This window comes from Dermacentor albipictus, chromosome 1, assembly GCF_038994185.2.
Source record: "Dermacentor albipictus isolate Rhodes 1998 colony chromosome 1, USDA_Dalb.pri_finalv2, whole genome shotgun sequence".
Lineage (NCBI taxonomy): Eukaryota > Metazoa > Arthropoda > Arachnida > Ixodida > Ixodidae > Dermacentor > Dermacentor albipictus.
The window spans coordinates 433,065,211-433,072,495 of NC_091821.1; the positions used below are offsets into that span (position 1 = coordinate 433,065,211).

General features: G+C 47.1%; 1 protein-coding gene across 1 annotated transcript in view; it reads right to left on the reverse strand.

Moving 5' to 3' along the window:
- LOC135907330 (cholinesterase-like) overlaps nt 1-7,202 on the reverse strand; it is a 92,251-nt gene extending 85,049 nt beyond the window's left edge. Inside the window, exon 1 of the mRNA XM_070532296.1 lies at nt 7,041-7,202. The gene's annotated coding sequence lies outside the window, so the exon portion shown is untranslated. The remainder of the gene's footprint in view (nt 1-7,040) is intronic.
- Nucleotides 7,203-7,285: the final 83 nt, after the last annotated feature.

Consider the following 7,285-nt stretch of genomic DNA (forward strand, 5'->3'; position numbering starts at 1 on the left):
ACAGGGTGTTAGAGTAATAAAACAAATCTTAAAGTAAAGTATACCAGTGGAAGGAATCAAGTTAACAAAGCAAACGAGCTGAGAGCCTAACCTAACTCGGGGTTTACCCGCCGCGGTTGCTCAGTGGCTATGGTGTTAGGCTGCTGAACGCGAGGTCGTGGGATCGAATCCCGGCCACGGCGGCCGCATTTCCATGGGGGCGAAATGCGAAAACACCCGTGTGCTTAGATTTAGGTGCACGTTAAAGAACCCCAAGTGGTCGAAATTTCCGGAGTCCTCCACTACGGCGTGCCTCATAATCAGAAAGTGGTTTTGGCACGTAAAACCTCATTATTTAATTTTTTTTAACTCGGGGTTTATTCAGATGCGCGAGATTGGATAAGAAGTAAAAGACACAGTGTGACAGCCTTGCCACTGGATATAACATCGCTTTTGCCCCAGAACGGTCGCAGCATCTAGAGTGTTAGGAATGACGAAAGGAAAAGTACATCAAATGCCTTGGATCAAAGCTTGCATGTCTCCGCGTGTACGAAACACTTTCGCAATATTTTTTTTTCGAAAGACGCGGTTCCTCTTCGAACTAAAACCAGTTTTAAACTTCGCGGGAAATCTTTTAAAAATGCTTCTAGTGGACGCTCAGCATTATGGACAATGGGTTAGCGCGCGGCTATTGTTGTTTTTTCTCAATTCATTGCATTGGGAATTCAATTCACAACAGCGGTCATGGCTTGCGCTCATCAGACAGAGACAGTGGTGCAGCCTGTTGTATGTGTATCATACACTGCAGGTGACCGCAGTGGTTTTTTTTTTTAATGGCGCTGTTTTTCTTCGGTGCGCAATCATCTGCGAGAGAATATGCAAATTTACTGTGGATTACGCCTTCTGTCAAGGCGGATTTGAATCGCCGCGGAAGTTCGGAACAAAAAAAAATTACGGCAGAACTCATCTTATCGTGAATGTCGAGGGTGCATGATGCGAATATCAATCGAGCACTGTAGCGACAGACCATATTGCTGAAGACACGCTTATTTACCACGTGTGGTAGTAATTCTGAGACTTTCTTTGTTTCGGCTATATGCCACATACTCCGATATCGTCCCACTTTGCTATAGCACTTGTTTTCCAAGGTCGCCCATCAGCATAGAGGCAGAATAACGAAAGACAACCAGATCAAGGAGCGGTAATGACAACGATGGCACGACCAAGAAGGCATGACAAACGATGCATGACAGTGCATATGTGACGACGACGCAATGACGACGATGACATAACGACGGCGGCATAATAACGACTGAATAACGACAGCACGATTAAGCTAGAATGACGCACTAAGAATGACGTCGATAGATCGACGAAAACTGTATGACCACGACGGCATCACTACAGCGGAATGACGATACTGAAGTGAATACGACGGTGAAACGGCAGCTTTAGTACAATGGCATGGCGGCAACGGTATGACGACGACGGGATGACGACAGTTGGATGTTGAAGTTACAGTGATGACGATGGACCGGGATGGCATCCCAAGGATGGTATGACAACGAATACATAGCAACGATAGCAAAAATTTTACTTAACAGGTCGCACTTTATTTTCAGTCTTTTGACACAGTTTGTGAATTCTTTCAATGCCTTTTGCTGATACGTCCCATTTATGTTGGAATACTTCATCGCTTACTGTCTTTGCGAGCATTTCGGTAGTCTCGGTGCGTCACTCAGTAAGTCCGTTTATTATAAACTTATTCCTTCGTCCTCTGTTTTCAAGATCATCCGAAATCTTTCATGTCATGTAAGCTGTTTTGTGAACTTCGCATTAGTTGCATAAATTTCTTTTACGCTGCTTGTCAGTATGATCACTGCCGATATTCGTTTTTCGATACCATCAATTTGGTCTGTTAGAGTAGATTGTTTTCGCTCAATGTTTGTTTGGGAGTCCGTGATCACGTCACTAGCAGACGGCATTTTACTTTGGCCTGCAAGCAAGTCACGCCACGCCGCCTTTTCTTTTCCGTAGGACCTGGATTTGACTCAATGTCCGCGCAAAGTAAAACGTGTTTCTTCAAATCGCTCATGCAACCAGGAAAGCGCTTGATATACAGTGGGCAGGACAGCAGCAGCAGAAAGCGGTCATCGCTACGGTAGTAGTTATCAGGAAGATAAAGACCAACCTGAAGCATAAATCGAAATGGGTTTTTCAGCATGATGCCGCCACTGCTGCTACAAGGCCCACTGTCGAAGCACTATACAGGGCTCCTTTTTGCAGGCTCCCTCAGTCACGTGGGATGACGTCACCAATGTCTTGAAAGTCATTGCAGTGACGAAGGAATCAGTCAAGTTATCGATGTCCAGGAGCAGTCCACCTGCATCGATGTGCGGCCAAGTTATCGATGTCCAGGAGCAGTCCACCTGCATCGATGTGCGGCTCTAAACGGCGCAGCAGCTCGAAATGCGGTCCTTCTCGGAAGCAGCACGTCAACGCAAGTTCGTGGCCCAGAAGGACAGCTGCCACTTGAAGCGTTAATTGAAATGGATTTTTCAGCACGATGCCACCACTCCTCCTGCAAGGCCCACTGCTCTTTTAAAATTCTTATTTTACTTTTAATTTCTCATTTTTCTATAATCATTCTTTCACAACCGTTTTTTCAATAATTTCGCGGTAATTGTTGGTTATTAGAAAAGAAAATTAAGCTCCAAGTTCCGTGTTCAAATTTCGCGACAAAATCCCAGCTCTAGCAGCCTGTGTTACCAGAGGTAATACGACCCACTCCAGATCCTACCGCACATAATAAGTGGCGCTTGGGCAGAGCAATTGCCACAGCTTTTGCAAGACTAGGTCAGACTGCTAAGTAGCAACAACGCTCCTCTGGCTCCTCCTTTTCCTCCGGTGCTGCTTCTGTAGAGATTCCAGCGGATCATTTCGGCGTTTCTGAACCATGGGCAATGGGACTGCCGAAGTGGCTTAACGCACTGTTGTCCTTGAAATTACGGTGTTTTGTAGAACCCCTCAATGCCATCAGTAGACTTTCCAAGATAGATCATGTCAGAAAAAACATTCCTCGCGATGAAGTGGCATGTTTGTCTGCTGGAGGCCCTATTGAAGTAGAAGTGGTTCTCCAGAAGCACAACACAATAGTTGAGGACAATTCGTAGAACGCAGAGAGACCCAGGAGGCGAGGTCACAAAGGTGCGGTGCTTTTCTTGGATTCGGCAAAAACATTCCAGAAGTGTTCGCAGAGCTGGCTTCGGGTTTTATCATGTCGCCATCTCGAAGGCATCATCACCGTGGTTTGGATATGTGAGGTCGCCATTTTTGTGCACGACCCACTCTTATTGGCCTACAGGAACGGGAAGGTATGACGTCCAAGTCTCCTAGAGCTGTTATGACGTGGTAAGTGAACTACTAAAAAGCTGTCCTCAGGCTTCCGTAGTTCTGGGTGTCGGTAGGGACGAGACGATGCTTAGCAAATTATAATCCTTTATTTCATGCTGTAGGTCAAAGACGAGAGACTGCGAAAGAAGGTGGCGGCTGGATTTATACATTCCTAGGCCCCAAAAGAACCTTAATTCTCCAGACGGACAATTCCCAACGTTCTAGTTCTAGGAATTTCCTTGGGGAAGTGTCGTCGAATACCAAGGCAAGCAACGGCGCTTCGAGGGTCGTCATTCCAGCCGCTACGACAACTTCGTCATGAGAAAAAGTATAATCTTTTATGTGAAAGCATTATATGCCCCATGAGAAGGAAAATCCCGCGTCCGGCGTTACCATCCGATGGTACCAAAACCCGCGTGACCAAGTGATGACGTCAAGTTCCCGGCTCTGGACCTGCTGCGGCTTGCACTGCAATATCCCGCGGGGAAAGAAATTGACTTTGCCCAATTCTAAAAATGAGTTGACCCACGTTCAAAACTGATCTGGCCCTCTCGCAAAACTGACATAGCCCACCCCCAAGATTTGGCTGGCCCACCCCTAAAATTAAGTTTGCCCAATTCGAAAATTGAGTTGATGCACGTTCAAAGACGACCTGGCCCACACCCAAAGTTGACTTGACCCGCCCCCAAAATTGACTTTGCCCAATTCGAAAAATGAGTTGACCCAAATTCAAAACCCACCTGGCCCACACCCAAAATTGACTTTGCTCAATTCGAAAAATGAGTTGACCCACATTCAAAACCGATCTGACCCTCTCCCAAAACTGACTCAGCCCACCCCCAAAAATTGACTGCCCAATTGGGCAATTGAGTTGACCCACTTTCAGAACCGACCTGGACCCCTCCCTAAAATGACTTAGTCCACCCCCAAAATTTGGATGGTCCACCTGGAAATTGACTTTGCCCAATTCAAAATTTGAGTTGACTTAAGTTCAAAACCGAACTGGCCCACTCCAAAATTTCACTTGACCCATCCCCAATATTGACTTTGCCCAATACGAAAAATCAGTTAAACCACGTCCAAACCCCATCTGGCCCGCTCCCAAAACTGACTATGCCCAATTCGCAAGTTGAGTTGACCCATGTTCAAAACTAACCTGGTCCACTCCCAAAATGAACTTGGTCCACCCTAAAAATTTCGGTATACCACGGTATCCCAAGTGAAAAATATTGTGCGGAAGGGTCATACCGCTTTCGCATTCGAAGCACGTAAAGAGACTTAAGTGCCGCTGCAATTTTTTCTATTCAGCAAAGAGCTGCGTCAGCACACTTTTGACTGGTAATCCAAAATCAAGAATTGGGCTGACAGATGGAATAGCACATTGTGGTATAAAGGTTTTAAACAGGGATAAGGTGCCTCAGAAAGGCTGGGCAACGTTTCGATAGGAGGACATATCCTCGTCAAAGGCGGCCTCATCATCCTTGGCATGTTGGTTTTAACGGATTAGCAGAGTGGCGTCACATGCGGTTGTTGTCGGTGGCGGCTGGTTGTAAAGGGAGAGACTGCAAAGAAAATGAGCGCTGTCGCCTGACGTCTATAAGCGTGGTTCCTAAGACGACGGACAACAGTGGGAGAGTGGGAAGGCAGGAAGAAAAAAAAGGAAAAAAGAAGACAAAGAGGGAATAAAGAACAAGAAAAATAAAAGAAGGGCATAGGAGGGTGTTGGGGGAGCGAGAGGTTAGGGAGCGTTTGGGGGTGTCGTTGGCGGCATCTATTTGTGGCTTTAGAAGAGCCGGTCAGCCGGTCAGAGCGAGTAACAAGAAAGACCGAAAAAGACATCAGTTGAAAGAATGACTTGAGTAGCGTAGCAGCAATACTTCGGATAACTTTTAAGAAGTTAAGATGGCGACAAAGAGTCTGGGGTGCAATGCATGGGGTAGCTCTGGAAGGCAGCGGCTTGGTCTTTGAAGAGACGTTAGCCCCAGTAGCTTAAAGTAGGCCTCCTCACGGCGGTACACAGAAGTGGCGACACCCTGTGTGGCTGAGGCGCCGAATAAGGTGTCCTGGCGTCTGGGACTTTGGAATCTGTTGGTGAGAGTGTTTCAAAAAAAAACAGACAAAAGAAAGGGGGCACGAAAACCAGAATAACAAATAGGGCGGGCCGGGGTCATGAGTAAAAGCGGGCGGGGGCAGGTGTATATGGGAAATGGGGTCGTACAGTTGGTATATGCGTAAAATCATGAAAGAGTATATTAAATTGAGTAGTAGGCAGGGAAAAGTTGGAAATGGAAGAATAGGTAAGGTTTAGTATTAAGGTTAGCTGTGGCACAACGTGTTTTGTGCCTTGGTTGATGATATGGGAATTTCAGATTGAAGTTACAGCTTTTAGAGATTCTAAGTTGTCACGCGCCAAATTAATTCCCGTCGGGTGTAGGCATTTAAACTTGCGTTTGAGGTATGATTCCGTATACTTCCTCTCGCGAAGTGAAAGGAAATTTGTAGTATCTAGAGCCTTGCTTTGTAGAATATATAACCATGTTCATTGCAGTGGCTCGCTACCGCTTTAAGTAAATTGTGTTTTGTATCTGCGTGGTGGCCGTTATGTGTTGTATGAATTTGTTGTCCAGTCTCACCTATGTATTGTTTGCAAACAATACATAGTTGAGTGCGAGTTAGCCTGGTGTCGTCTTATTTTTGTGAGTTCGAGTAGGTCAAGCAGCGTGTGATTTTTGTGAGCGAGACCGAATAAAGCAAGTTGGGTTTCCTTTCTGGCGAGTCTAAATGTGAATGAGCGTAGATGGATCTGAATTAGGCAAGTTCGAGAGAGGCAGACAACGCATTACTTTTGGCGAGGGGGACCGAATGCAGCCGGATGGTTCCCATTTCTGGGAAATTTGGAAACGAATGAGCCTAGCTGTGTATAGTACTTGGTAGTGTTGAACTCGAGTGAGCCCGTAGTAATGCCAGCTGGATCTGAATTTGATGACTGCGAGTCCGAGTGAACTCGACAGGTTCGGGTTTTTAGCGAGTCTGAGTGTGGCTGAAACCTAGTCAAAGCTGTTCTAACGTTGTTCTAGAACATTTAAGAAGCGTAAGTGAGTTCTATCTGTCCACCTATACATGCAGACAAGTTGTCGAAATTTACTTGCCTCTTCTCAAAAAGAAAGCTATCCTCTGGAGCAGAGGCGAAGGTAATTAATTGTGACATATACAAAAGCGATGTCGCTCAATGAGCAATGCTTATGCAATCGTCGCGACGATTCACGCCGGTGATTCACGCCGGTGGCTCACACACTCACACAAAACTCCCTCAATCACATTATCTGTTTTTAAGCGTCGTTCGACGGCGAGAGGGAGAAGAGCGTGACCGTGAGTCAATCCAGGCGACGCGATACGGGCTTGCAACACGCACACGCGCGCAGGATTTCTCCGGAAACTTATCGCCCCAGGCTCGAGGAGCGCGGAAGGAAAACGTCACAAGCAGAACAGCACGTCGACAGCGGAAGTACTTCTATACGGGTGTATACGTGCGCGCGCGTACATGGCGCAAGCGGGAAGAGCGAAGGGGACGGGACAAAAAACGAGAGGCCACCAAAACGGAAACGCGGCTTCGGTCTGCAGTAAAGTTCGTGTGGTATGTGCGCGGCCGTTAGCACATACACACGTACTGCTCGAGTCCCAGTTGCGATCAAGGGCGAAGCCAGGCGGCGGATGAGAGGCGAGCGGAAAACAATCCAGCTGCGGCTGAGTTGTTGTGTACGGGCGTCGGTGCGGTGACGTGGGGCCTCCTTCCACGTGCGTTGCTCATGTAGGAGAGGCCAGGAGGTCGAGGGGCAAAAAAAAGAAACAAAGCAATGGGAGAGAGAAGAGAGCGGGAGAGGAGGGTGTGCAAGAGCAGGTCGTAGTGGCGATT